The following is a 14,592-nucleotide window of genomic DNA, read 5'->3' on the forward strand; positions in this document are numbered from 1 at the left end:
ATAGTTTATCCATGTCACTGTCTGAGTCTGACTCTGAGTCTGACTCTAAGTACTCTGGGTTTGACTCAAATGACAAAGTATTGATGCTGCTGCGGCCTTGTTCCTGTTCTTGACAATTTTTTGTGTTTGGCGATGGTGCCAGAGTCATCACAGTGGCTTCTTTTCTGTTTGATGACGACGGCAATGACCGATATGGCTGTAATCGGCGGTATTCTTCAAAGGTGTTGATGAGTGAAGATACGCATTGGATCCCTTGCGGGAACTTCTCCAAATGAATCCTGCCAGCAACGTGCTCCACAATCCTCGCGGCGGCCTCCCGCACCTTTCTGTCGGATGAGCATTGCGAATCCAGTGTCTGAAGCAGTCTGTGGAGAATGCCTATGGAAGATGCAGACCCAATCAACCGTTTTATCATCCTGCGCTGCTGCACAATGATCTCCACACTCTTCTTGTTACTCTCCTCATTCCCCTCTTTCTTCTTCGTATCCTTTTGAACCAAAGGAGCTCCAGTCTTTTCCTCTAAATCTAACTGTTGCTGTTGCTTTTCTTCTTCTTGTTTGATCAAAATAGGAGAATGCTGCCGGGTGAGTAGTCTGTCCAGTATAAGTGCCCCGGAAAGATAGCTATGAGGCGACTTGGACTCCATGAGTTCTACAGCATATGTGATGAGGTTCCTCTCTCTGGCAGATGATATGTTCTTGAAGCACCCCTTGCTGACTTCGCCCAGGTAGCCTAAAACTGCACGGTCACCATCTTGGAAGCCGTATGCTTGGCTCACTTGTTTCACTACCCTCTCCTCCAAAAACAGCAACATGATTCTACACAGCCACAAGGCACTTTGGGCCACACACATGGTGTACAAGACGTTATGCGCCGGATCCATGTTTACTCTACCCTCATCCGTGTCGCCGTAATGGTCATGGTCCATTAGACCGCGTACCGAAATCCAAGCGGTGATGAGCATCCCAAGGAACAGGAAGAACGGCGCAGAGGCGATACACATGATCAACACCGTACTTTGAACCAGCGATAGAACTAGAAGAACGACTGCAACAACTCGATTCACCACTGCATCAGCCAGCTGCGAGTTGCTCGTCAATAGATTCTTCATCGTCAAGCTTGAGGACTGAGCACCATAAGGGTCGAACCTTTCAATGAAAGAGGGCTCAATCCTGTGCACATGCATTCCAAGTTAGATACATGCTCGCTCTGTATATAAGAGAGTGACGAGAACAAGAGTTTTTTCTTTTGAGAGAAACGAAAACAAGATGAATGATGGGCCCTATGGAAGAAACCTAGAATATCACAATCCTCCGGTGGTCAGATGAATGATGGGCTTAAAAAAAGATAACAACGAGGAGGAAGGAAATCCTGATGACCAGAAATGGAAGAGAGAGATGAATCAGAACACTTGGTTTTGTGAGCCTGTTGGTCGCTGCTTTGGCTCACTTGTAGTTTCTCTTGGTGGTTGTTTGCTTTGTTTTGTTTTGATGTTTGTTGTTACCGTTTTGCTGCAGCTGAACCATTTTGTTATTTTGCACATGGATGCTAAAGCATGTTTGTTGTTCCGCTATCGTCTCATAGTGGAACCTGATCCATTTGGGATCGTATGGAAGAAAAAAAAACGAGAACAAGATTAAGCAACAAAGAAATCTCCGATATACTCTCTTCTTTTCGTTACAAAGCCCACTGCAACGGTATCCTGGCAGGGTAGCCCCTCGAAAACCCCATCGCTCATGACATGGATAGGGAACACGCGGGCGCTGGATGGAGTGCTCGAGCATACTCTCCATATTACGAAACTGATGTGCCACGTCATCCTAGTCTATCGAAAAAGGAAAGTATATGATCCCCAAACTTCATGCTACCCCGGTCAAGAGCCCGTGTGTATTTATTTGGGGTTTAAAAAAATAATTTAAAAGCTATAACTTTTGATTCGAGCTTAGTAATTTAGATCCGTTTTCATTGTTGGGTTTCTGATGATGAGTTCTTCAAAACTAGATCACATATGGTTAGGTTTCAACAAAGGTTTTTATAGAGCAATTTTGGTTGCTATGGAGGCAACTTTATTGTTATACGAAAATAACTACTTTTTATTGCCTAGTATGACTACCTATGAGCGAGGAATCCTTCTAAGTTTGTTACCATGGTACCAATTGACTAATTTCACTTGTAAGTAGCAATATAGAGAAGTAAACTCAGTTTTTTGGTCTAGTGGGACTGCCTATTAGGTAGTTTGTGTAAAAACGAGAAAATCACATGAAACATGAGGGGCCTTTAGTGCTACATGCAAGCAACTTTAATGCACTAAGTGTATCCGTGAATTTTGCTAACATTATCCCAACATGCCTATCGTTGGTAAGCTCAGTTGCCTAAAAATACTCCGAAATTGCCTACCATTAATGCCCAGTTGCCTTGCATTGGTAATAGTTGCGTATCGATGATGCTTAGTTGTCTTTAAATACTGTAAAATTGCCTACCATTGATGCTCAGTTGCTTGATATTGGTAATTAGTTGCCTACCATTGCTGCTCAGTTGCCTAACTTCGCAAATTAGTTGCCTACAATAGTATGAAGTTGCTCATCATTGTTCGTCTAAGTTGCCTACAAACACTCTGAAGCTACCTACCAATGATGCATAGTTGCTTGTCATTATTGTTTTAGTTGCCCACAATACATTGAAAAGTTGACAATCAGTGTTGCTAAGTTGTCTATCTATGAAATTAAGTTGCTTACTATACCGGAAAGTATTTAGTGCAACTAAAAATGATATTAAGCTATTCGCTAGTCATGGAAAGCAACTTAGGATAATGTTAGTCTATCTAAAAAACTAAGTTGCCTATCAACCTAGAGGCGAAGCTAGTTATGGTGGGAAACTTAAAGATGAAGCTAGTTAACTTGATAGTCATTGTAGCCAATTTCAAAGGGTTTTTAAATGATCGGCAGTGATCCAACGTAGACTAACAGAAAGTTGCTCCTATAACACTACAGTTGCTTCTGTTTCATCCAAAGTTGCTCATTAAAAAAGTTAGTCGAAACATACTCAAATGGGATCTAGTTTCGAAGACCTCGTCACGGAGAACCTAGTGGTGAAAACATATCTTAATTTTGATGATCGGTTCAAAAGTTATAGCTTTTTGAAAATTTGAAAAATGCAAATTAAATGCATGCACATGGGGTCAGGATCTTGCAGCGAAATTGCGGGACGGGTGGGCAAGCAGAGACGTGGTTGGTGGGGTGCTTTTCCTGCGATTGGTTTTAATTCCACTGTGTATTAGAGACCACAAGCGGGAGAGAGACAGGCAGAAGACAAGAATATGTGATCCCTTGTCATCTAGCGCGTGCGCCAGCCAAAACAAGATCGTGAAGCTGGATGATCTAGCATTTGCGACAAAACAATGGTGGGTGAATTCACGTGGGAAAAGCCCAGTAGCAGATCAGTGAGGGGGTATTACCCACCTTCAGTAATGATAAAAAATTACCCAGCTTCTGTATGAGGATGACACCATGATCATGATGGAGGAGTTGGAATTTGATACTATCAACCTTAAGTTCCTACTCCTCTGCTCTAAGGCCATGTCGGGCCTTAAGATCAACTTTGAGAAGAGCGAAGTGGTGATCATGTATTACCCACGTGAACAGCAACAACGGATTGTGGACAACTTAAATTGCAAGTTGTCCTCATTTTTTTATCACCTACCTTGGGATGTCGATCGGTAACATTAGGATCATGATCCTAGACTTTGACCCGCTAGTAGGTTAAGGCTAAGCTGTGGTGCAGGAGGTTCACCTCCAAGGGGAGGAACGCTATGGTCATCGACTCTTGCCTCTCGAGCCTCCCCATGTTTATGATGGGGTTGTATATCCTCCTAGAGGGGGTTCATGGCGCCTTTGAGAAGGAGCTCTCGCGCTTGTTTTGCCAGGGGGTCCAACGGGCGTTAGAAGTACCATATGATGAAGTGGCTTGATATCTGCTTCCCCAAAGAATAGGGGGTCTGCGTATTCTGGTATATTGGCCCACAAATGTGGCCCTCGTGCCGAAGTCGGGTTTGTTGGATCCTTAGGGACGAGGGGGGCTATGTTTTCAACTTATTAAATCTATGTATCTCCAAGCCCGCTCCCTATTAGGGTGTGATCATAAGGAGGAATCCTAGTTCTAGGAATCCCTTCAGGTGATTAAGCATGAGATCCTCCTGGGTACCGGCATCTCCATTTGTGATGGAGAGGGTACCTTTTTTGGCTTGATCCATGGCTCGGTAGGATCTCGCTTAGCACCAACTTCTCGGCCCTTTTCGCGATTTGCTCCAATCCGATGCTCTTAGTAGCTTCAGCGGTTTGCAGTGGGAATGAGAACATCTCGTTCCAACAAACATTCAGGCCCGAGGAAACTTAGCATGGACCAAGTTATGGCAGGCCCTTTCGGTTTCGCCATTGGCGACCCCAGACGCCGTGTCGTGGCACCTTGCCCCCTCGGGGCTCTTCTCTATCGGGTTGGCATACCACACTCGATGTCGGTCCAAGACCCATGCTTGGTCCACTCCTTTGTGGAAAGCTCCACTGCCACTGAAAACAAAGTTTTTGTATAGCAGTTGCTCTATGACCGCCGCTCGCTGGGTACAGAGGTGGGAAAGAGACATTGACTTGGCAATGACCTTTTGTCCCCTTTGCTTGTCCCGCCTCCCGTGTCTTGTGGAGATTTCTCCATGAGGCCAGTGGTAGGCCTCAGGACTGGGTGAATTCTTAGATCTCCACGTGCACCGTAATGGAAAGAGGAGGCGTATCTTCTGGTTGGTGCTCGCGGCTAAGGCTTAGACCTTATGATTACGCATAATAAGATGGTCATTGAGAGGGTCTTCTTGCAACGTGGTTCAATTTTGTGTTTAAATTCTTGGTATTTTTGCAGCAGTTGCACCCGCTTTGTAGGCGGCGGGACAAAGGCCGGCTAGGTGCCATGCTGGATGGCCTTTAGGTGCTCGATTGTTAGTTCACCTCACCCCCTAGCTAGCACTTGATTCCTCGTCTCCGAGGAGTCATGCAACGCCTTTCCTTTTCACTTTTGGGCATGTCTTGCGTTGTTGCCCCATCAGACCTCTTGTTTACTTTCCTTGTACTTGGATCACTTGTTGTTTGGATGTGGCTGGTGCTTTCTTTATAAAGTAGGGCGAATGCCTATCGCGAGAAAGGCCCAATAATGGATCGCGAGAAAGTCGTGATGGGTTTGTGCTTTGGGCCCCTCCCGCTCCTTCTGAAGCACCATTTGACCCTTTACAAGACACATCACCAATAGTACGGTCCCCAAACTTTTCCAATTCTCGGTGTTTGCTCATGCCCTTTCCCGCCCGTGATCTCGCATATATAAACCCCCTCCACTCTCGTATGCACATCCCACCCCACCTATGGACGCTCCACCGCTCCCAGCGATACACCCCGCGTGCCCTACCTCTCTCTCACACCAAAAACCCACCACTCCGCTACTGCCCACCCTTTCCCCAAGTCCCCACCTTGCCACCGCCCCGATGGTTGCGGAACTATGCATGTGCCCCGTCCTGGCCGGCCTGCCTCCCGGTGTTTTAACCGAGTGGTGGAGGAGGAGCCCCGCTCCTCCCCTTGTTGCATGTTTTCCGCCAATGCTTCTTGTCGCTGCCCTTCTTCACCTGTACCGTCATCGACATGGCTGCCGCCTGGGTTTAGCGATGATGAGGACATGGAGTTCAACTAGACAACGACGCCACGGTTTAGCAACAACAACTCCAAGCAGTGCGTGCATCATCCACTGCCCGCCCAATCCATCGAGGCCTATGAAGCCACAAAGGCATGGTATCAGTTTTGCTTTCCTAAGACCTCGCACCATAGTTATCGCTGCTAGCCCTAGCCCTAGCCGCCCCTGCTCATGGACTTTGACTCCTTTGGCTTCTCTCCCCACTCGCCGATGGCCTCCGACCACACCAACCCGTTCACCCCAGCAGCGCCTCGCCCCGCCGTCGCGACCGCCACTACTATCCAACTCATCAACATCCGCAACCATGTTGTCGCCATCATCGACTTTGACGAGTCCAACATCTTCATCTAGCAGGCCTTTGTCAACCTCACCTTCCAAAAGCTCGGCCCTCTCGATCATGTTAGACGGCTCGGTCGACGCTACCATGATGCTCGGTGATGTTGGTGGAGTTAGATCGACCAATGCACCGTTCATGGCTATACACCACCGTCTCAAAAGACACCCTTGAGATCATCATCCAAACCTCCGACTTGACCGAGCACATCTGGACAACCATCACCGCCCTCTTCCTCAACAATAACCTCCGGCGCACCATCTTCACAAAGCGCAAGTGTCACAACCTCGTGTAGGGCGATCTGATCGTCACTGCCTCCGCCAGTCGTTTCAAGTGTTTATCTGATACCCTTCGTGGTGTGGGTTTCTATATCAACACTCATGACATGCTTCTCATCCTCATCAATGGGCTCAACGGCGACTCCAGCCACTCCATGTCCGCCCTCACCATCAGCCCTGCTGGTCTCACCTTCACCCGTGCCCACCGTGTACTCCTCCAGGAAGATTGTCACCTTGCCCGTAATGCTGAACACGTCTAGATGATGATGCTCATCGCCAACCTCCCCTCCTGGTCCTCGCTCCCCCGCACCTCCTACTACCATGCTCGCAGCCCTGGCAAGGACTGGAAAGCAACAACCCCAGTCGGGTGCCGGTGTGCCACCTGGCGATCCCAAACCCACCACCACGCGGGATGCTCCCTCGCTGTTCTGGCCCGCCAAAAGCTATCCAATATCCGGTATACTCGAGGCATGGCCACCCAATTGGCATGCTTCCGGCGCTGGTCTCCTCGGCCCACGCCCCGATGTCTCCACATCTCACACCTATGCCACCCACCTTGGGCAGCCATGTCTCGGCTACGTGCCGTCGTACCCGGGCTATGGTCTGCCCCTGCAGCCTCAATGGACAACATGGGACCAGAGCAGCTCCACGCCACCCTAGACAATTTCTCCCTCCAGCATAGCGGTGTCGGAGGCGGCCGCTCCGACTGGTTCCTCGACACTGGCTCTTCTTCACACGGGGCCAACAACCACGGTATCCTCTCTTCTTCCTCCCTTTCCTTCACATCGTCTTCTGTCATTGTCGGTAATGGTGCCTCTCTTTCTATCACCCACACAGGCACCTCTACCCTTCCCACCTCCTCCCCAATTCACTTACGCAATATCGTTGTCATTCCTAATCTTATATAAAATTTTATGTTTGTTCTTTAACTCGCACAAATCCTACCACTGTTGAATTTGATGAGTTTGTTTTTTCTGCCAAGGATCGTCGTACACAAGAGCTGATTCTCCGATGTGATAGCTCGGGCGGACTCTACCCACTTGTCTCCAGACCTTTGGCTTTCGTCTTGTAATAAATCACCCCCTATAACATGTCATGCTTAGATCGGGGAAGCACGTTCGTTTCCCTTTTGCTCTTATGCATTGCAATGCATGGACTTTCCCTATAAAAAGTGTTTCGGACTTTCAGTATTATCTTGTCATACTCGATGACTTTTCCTACTATGCTTGGACTTTTTATTTACATAGAAAATCAGATGTCTTCCCCATCATCTCTCGTTCTCATGCTTTTGTTACCACCCAATTTTAGCGTTACATAATGGCTTTTCAGACTGTCAATGGTCCGGGGTTGGATAATAATGCATCTCGTGATTTTTTTGCACAAGATGGTATCCATCTTCGCTTATCGTGTCCATATACTTCTCAGCAAAATGGTCGTGCTGAATGCGTTCTTCGAACCTTGAATGGCAGTGTTCGTACTTTATTATTTCATGCTCATCTCCCTCCCAGGTTTTGGGCTGAAGCTTTGAGTACGGATAGTGTCCGTACTTTATAATTTCATGCTCATCTCCCTCCCAGGTTTTGGGCTGAAGCTTTTAATTAGTACGGTTAGTGTCTGTACTTTATTATTTCATGCTCATCTCCCTCCCAGGTTTTGGGCTAAAGCTTCTCAATCTTCTCCCTTGTTTTCCTCGGCAAAACTTCACACCTCACCAACTCTTGTTTGGTTCCCCGCCTGAGTACAACCATCTTCGTGTTTTTCGTTGCTTATGCTACCCCAATACCGCCTCCACTACTCCCCATAAACTGTCTTCGGATACCCTCCCGATCACTGGGATATTGCTGATATGATCCTACTACACGCCGTGTACTAACTTCACGCCATGTCATTTTCGACGAGCATTTTTCCTTTCAGGAACATGAATACATCATCACCTGCCGCTTCTCCACCCTTCGAGCTCGAGGGCCCTACCATTCCTGCACAGCAGCCGCCGACCAGTGGGCACCGTCCTCGTGGCCCTACGGTACCTACCTGGCATGGCGGCAGCCCCGCTGAGGTCCCCCATGCGGCCTTTGACTAGAAATTTTCATGCGCGTGTATTACTTGATTTTTATTTCTTCGATCATGTGGGAAAAACCCAACAGATTATGCTACAAAAACATAACATCATTCCTACGCATCCCTGCTGCTGACCACAGGAGTTTGAAGGTGCGCCAAGTTTTTGGTATGTGTGACCAAGCATATTTTTGCACCTTTGAGACATCGACTGCATATTGTTTCAACAACACACTAAGTTTACATTTTTTTACTATAGTTTCATGCAATTCGAGAGCTGTTCGACATTATTTAAATGGCACATTAAAATACACAATTATGAAAAAAAAATACAGGCTTCCATGTATCATTTTGTATTATGTATTTGTCCAACATATCGCACCGCCTGCAGCTATAAATTGTTGGCGTGTTGGAGCTACGTGTTACAATGGGATGATCATAGGTAGTGGAGAGAAAGAGGGACTCACGGTCCCACAATTAAAAGAGAATATGCATTCAGTTGCTTTATGAGATTTTGTAAGGTACTCACTCCGCTCTATAATATAGAAAGGGCATCTACAACGGGAGCGCTAAGAGCGGACGTCGGGATAAAATTTCTATCCGTTATGTTCGATTCCCACCCAAATCCAAGAAATTAGTTACCATCGAAGCTAAGAGCATCTCCAGCCGCGCCCCCCAACAGCCCCTCACCCCCCCACGGCCCTTTTTTAGCGTCGGTGCCGAAAATTCGGCCCAGCCGCGCCCCCAGAAGACTGTTTTTCACTGGTTAGGCCCGAAACTAGCGCTGGCGGACCCAGACTGAACCCGGCGCGCTGGGGGGCGCCGGGGCGATTGATTTTGGCGCGAACGAATAGCGGGCCCGCCGAGTTAGCGACCCCACCTCATCTCGTCGTCCTCAACGCCTCGGTTTCCCGCGGGGAATCAATGCCAAGGCTGTCGCCGGTCAGCCTTCCATTGATTCCTCACGAGCGGCGCCGCGCGACTACGCTCCCCCTCCCGCCACGCCTACACACAACGACGCCTCCCGACCGCTATATAAAGCAGCGCCTCCCTCGCCGGTGGCGGCACCCACCCGCAACCCCCTCTCTCCTCATGCACAGCCGCCGACGACGACCTCTCTCCTCTTCCCATCTTCCCGTTCGCAGCCGCAACGATGGGCGAGAGGTTCCCTGGAGATGGGGCGACGACCAATGGCTGCGGCCGCCGCTCGCTGCACGAGTGGGAGGCCTACCTCCTGCACGAGGCGAATATCCCGGCGCCTCCTAACATGCGCGCGTCGAGGCGGTGGAGGCTCAGCGCCGGGGAAAGCCTTCTTCGTCGAAGGTGGCCGGCTAGAGGCTGGGTGGTCGGATCTCGATATCCATCATCTAGTCCCGGCTGCGAGTTGGGGAGACATGGTTGCCGGTAAAAACCGAGCCGACGGCAGGCGATGGCGGCGTTCTACGCCGTTACCTTGATGAAGGCATCGTCGTGTAACTACTGCGGACCCACTCATGCTACTCCCGGGGAAACCCTGGGATCTGGTGTTCCAGATCGGACGATGGCGGCACTGCGGTGTCGTGTCTCTCTTGGGAGCATCATTTGTGGAGCAGCACTCGAAGTCAAAGGCAGGAGGTGGACTGGTTTCGTCTTGCACGGAGTTTCGGTGGAGATGTCAAGTCATGCCTGACTGACAGGTGCTACGCTTTGTCATGCCTGGTCGGCAGGTGCTATGCATGACAGATCTTCCAAAGACTTCAAGCTGTGTCGGCTGCTGGTACTTGGCGGCATGGTGCTGAGGTGTACCGATGGCGACCGCGACGTGCTCAGCTATTCGCGCGCAGGGAGGTGGTGCCATTGAGCGCCGTGGTGGCGTCGATGACAGCTAGACTGAGCAAGGTTGATGCGTCAGTACAACTCTGAAGATGGAGTGATGGCAGTTGGCGGTGACAGCCTTTGAGAGCGCGCCGGACTGGTGTGTGCCCTAGACCCGGCAAGTGGCTTGGTTGGGGCCTCAGGCCTTAGATGTTAAGCTTGGCTGCCAGGTATGTGGTATTAGGCCCGGACTATCAGCATCCTTTCATCAATTGGATAGGAATAGCGACAGATGTTGCCTAGACGGTAGCTTCAACTTTTTGTTGTATTTTTTAAAGGTCTTTTGGGAATTATTATTAAAGTGACTGCATGCATCGCCAAGATGCAGAGGCCGAGGGTCTTCCTACTTTAAAAAAATGAGTAGCCTAAAGTGATGCATCAGGATGACTTTTGTTTCAGCTCCATCCCTCGTGGTTGGTAATACCGCCATAAATGTGGTTTTTGCACCACCAAAGATGGCATGTATGTTTTGTACTATTATCTTCGTCCTGATTTATTGGTCTTCTTTGTAATTTATGCCAAATTTTGATCAAAGATTAACTAAAAAACGGTTAATGCATGTCAACAAAAATTATATCGTTGGATTCATATTTGGACATAATTTTCAGTGATATAAGTTTTGGTGACATACACGACCATTTTGTTAGTTAAATCTATGGTTAAAATTTGCCATAAAATACAATAGGGACTAATAAACCAGGACGGAGGTAGTAGTAATGAGATACTAGTGTAATGCAAATTAGTCAAAGAAAAACTTATCAAAATATGTGCTGCCAGGATCTATTCTTGAAGATCGCATCTGAACAATGGCAATGGTTAGCACATATTTGTACATGGACATTCCATTTGGAAGCAGTTACAGTTTGATGCTTCATGTCGTATCTTAAGAGTCGCAAGACGACTGAGGAAAGCTGCCTTCCCTTTGATCTCCACCGATGAGTCTGTAAATTCGCCTCCCTACGCTTGCCGCTCTAGCGGACAACGGTGGGGAGGGTATTCCTAGTGCCTCGGCTTAGATAGGTAGGTTTTGGTTCTCGCAAGGGTGGCGATCGAACGGATGGCGGCATTTCTTGTTCGTGTCAGTTTTCCGGGTATAGATCCTCCTCAAATTCGTTCGTCGGAGCGGATTAGACGGAGCTCCAGCATAGATTCTTGTCAGCTCCTCGGAACGGCAAGGTTAATGTTTCTTGTTGTGCATACGCAACGATGAAATTTTATGTCAGGTTTTTCAAATCGATTCAAGTATTTAATGGTGACGCCCGTGGCTCCCAAACGCTGATTCTTATGGGCACGTGCAGGGCCGCCCCGGGCCCCGCAAATGACAGGGGCCCCTCCCGGTATCTGTACGTAGTAACGTAGGTATACTTCATTCCCTTAAAAAAACGTAGGTATACTTCAAGGGGAAAAAACGAAGACAAACTCAGCGACGCCTCAGCCCTCAGCGTACAGGAAAGAAAACGAGAGGTGTGGCCTGGCCCATGTTTCCACCTCGTACAGGCACATTACGTGCACATGAAACATGACGTGCACGGGAAAGGAATCGCTGATTGCATGCAGATAAGGCTTATCTCTGGCTGAAGATCTGGGGCTTCAGAATTTGGTGATTGCGTCGGACTATCAAGAGGTAGTGAAGCATATCAAAAAAAATCAGGTGGAAACTACGGTGGAGTGGTGAAAGAAATAACTTCGTGGCAATCTTCTTTTAGTTCTTGTTGTTTTAAGTTTGAATCTAGAGTCTTTGAGCCTCATAAACTAGCTATGCATGCTGTAAAATTGGTTCATGGCCGATATATTTGGCTGGGGCTACCACATGACACTTCTGTAATACCGGTAGCAATACCAACAAATGAATAAAGCCTAGCTTTTATGCTCAAAAAAAAGGAAAGGAATCGCTGGATTCACGTTTCCCTTTTCCTTCGGATCGTTCGATCGTTCTTCCGCTGGCCGCTGTTCGTTTAATCGCCGTCTTCAACTTCGTGTCTCTGCGGCCTCCGATGAGTTATCTCTACTTCTAATCTCTACTCCTAATGTCTCAGTTGGTAGGCCGCGTTCCGGGTTTTATTTTCGTCCCACCATTTTCGTCCGGGTTTTTTCGCTGGTTTTTTTTCGTCGGTTTTCTCGTCCCTTCCCCGCACGTAGAAAAAAACAGCCAGCAAGGCTCCCCTCGATCTATCGATCTATGTATTCTATCCTACGATCTCTCAAAGACGCCCCAGCCCCCAATACGAGCCGCCGCCGAGATCCAAGACGAGCCGCCGCCGAGGACCGAGTGGAGCCGCCGCCGGCGCTGGCCAGGCTCCCCACGATGTGCGCGCCGGGGCGCCGCTCCCGCTCCCGCAGCCGAGCTCTCTCTGGCGGAGGAGGGCGGGGGCGAGCTCGCCGTCTCCCTCGCGCTCAACAATCTCTTCTCCCACGCCGTCGCCCGCTTCACGGCCTACTTCGGCCTCATGCTGCCATGCCTGCACTGCTCCCGCATCGACCGGCTCTTCAGCGCGGAGGACGTCCATCAGGCGGCAGGCGAGATCTCCGGGATGGGCCACTGCCTCCGCCATCACCGCCTCTTCGTTGCCGCCGCCGCCGACGTGTGCGAGGGATGCCTGTCTTCTTCAAAGAACGAGATGAATGAAGGATGCAGAGGAGACAGGCTCCATGGCGTGTTCCTGCTGTAAAGCTCTCGACCTCTCGTACAGGTACATGTTTCTTCTTCACGCGAGTTTGAGAACACACATACTACCGCGAGCCGGAGATCCATCCACCCAGTTATGGATCAATCAGGTACAAGCCACTAGCCACCAGGTAATAGAGATTTCCCCTCTGATTTAGTTGGATTGGGGGAGGCTAGAGAGGCTTGCTTGTTGTTGTGTTTTCTGCGTGAGAGAGCAGAGAGAACTGAGAGATCACATGGATCCAGAGTATAGATGAGCTTTTGGTGTGGGGGTGGTGGTGGTGGTTCAAGATGGCAATGGGGCCCCGAAACCCGCGTCCCCGTGGGTTTTTACCCTATTAGGGGACGGGGATGGTCATCTTTTCATCCCCGCGGGGATGTTGTTGGGCACATTATACAACCCGACACGTTTCGTGGGTTTACACCCGTTTCGGTAGTCCCCGAACCCGAAACCCGGCAATACCCGCGAAATTACATTATTTTTTTATCACCGTAGTCATCTTACCCCCGAAATCTTAGAGGCCTTGATGTGTTCACAAGATTGGATAAGAAACAAATATAAAGGTGTGTCTTTCTTTACATATCATCATAAAGTTTATCATTATCTTGTTGCTATATTTCATAAGATGTTCGTTACTACTTATTTGATTCTCATAGATGCTGACAATGAATAAGGACAAAGTTTTTGGACTTGTGCATATTTTTCTCATGTTTAACTTTAGCTTGAGCGAGTTTTGATCTTTCCTAGTACTTGGCACTTTGATTTGGCATTGGAAGATTTGAAGATGGTCGTTTGGAGGCTTGGAGATGTGAAAGATGCCATGATGATTCCAACTTTAAAGTGATTTGTGAACTATTAGTTCTACTTCAGAACTTATATAGCTGTTGAACCATCTACTATTATTTTTTGTTGAAATTTACTCAAGTTATGCTGCTGAAATGTGCTTGTTTTGTTGTTGAAGTGTTATTCTTTGTCGCCACTCTGTTTGTTTAAATATTTTGATTTTATGGTGGGTTCCCCGAAACCCGATGGGTTTAGGGGACGGGCAGAAAACTAGCCCCGCACACGATGATGAGGACGGGGACGGATTTACAATTTTCTCGTGGGGATGGGTTTGGGAAGGCAAAACCCGATGGGTTTCGTCCCCGTTGCCATCTTGAATGGTGGTGGAGGTAGCACGGAGAGGATGGCCACTAGATGGAAGAGTGCAGGGAATGTTGCTTGCTACTGCTACTGCGTGTGCTATTGTGTTATTTTGTAATATTTCTGAACTGTTAGCGATATTGCCGCAGTGAGATGAGCTTATTGGGTCTAGAGGGACCAAGTGAGCAGGCCATCAACATCCTATTCCTGCTTATCTTTGTTTTCTTTGTATCTGTATTATTAATCTTGGTTTCAACTGGCGTGTTGAGTGCAATCTTCCGGGTGCAAATCCTCAAATATGGGATGTCGTACTAGCCTTAATTCAACATCTGGATTGGCTTATGATGGCATGGAGTTCCATCATTTCGGCTGCTTGCGGCGGGGAGTGTGGCCGGTGCTTGCGGCAGCAGCGAAGCGGCGTGCGCGAGCACAGTGTAGGCAGTGGCCAAAGGCTCATCAGCCGCTGCGAGTACGCCGTTGGCCCCAGGTTCATGACATTGTAAAAAAAAATCTTGATTCAAGATATATGAACCCTTTCCTATAT

Source organism: Triticum dicoccoides, chromosome 1A (genome assembly GCF_002162155.2).
Source record: "Triticum dicoccoides isolate Atlit2015 ecotype Zavitan chromosome 1A, WEW_v2.0, whole genome shotgun sequence".
NCBI classification, from domain to species: Eukaryota; Viridiplantae; Streptophyta; class Magnoliopsida; order Poales; family Poaceae; genus Triticum; species Triticum dicoccoides.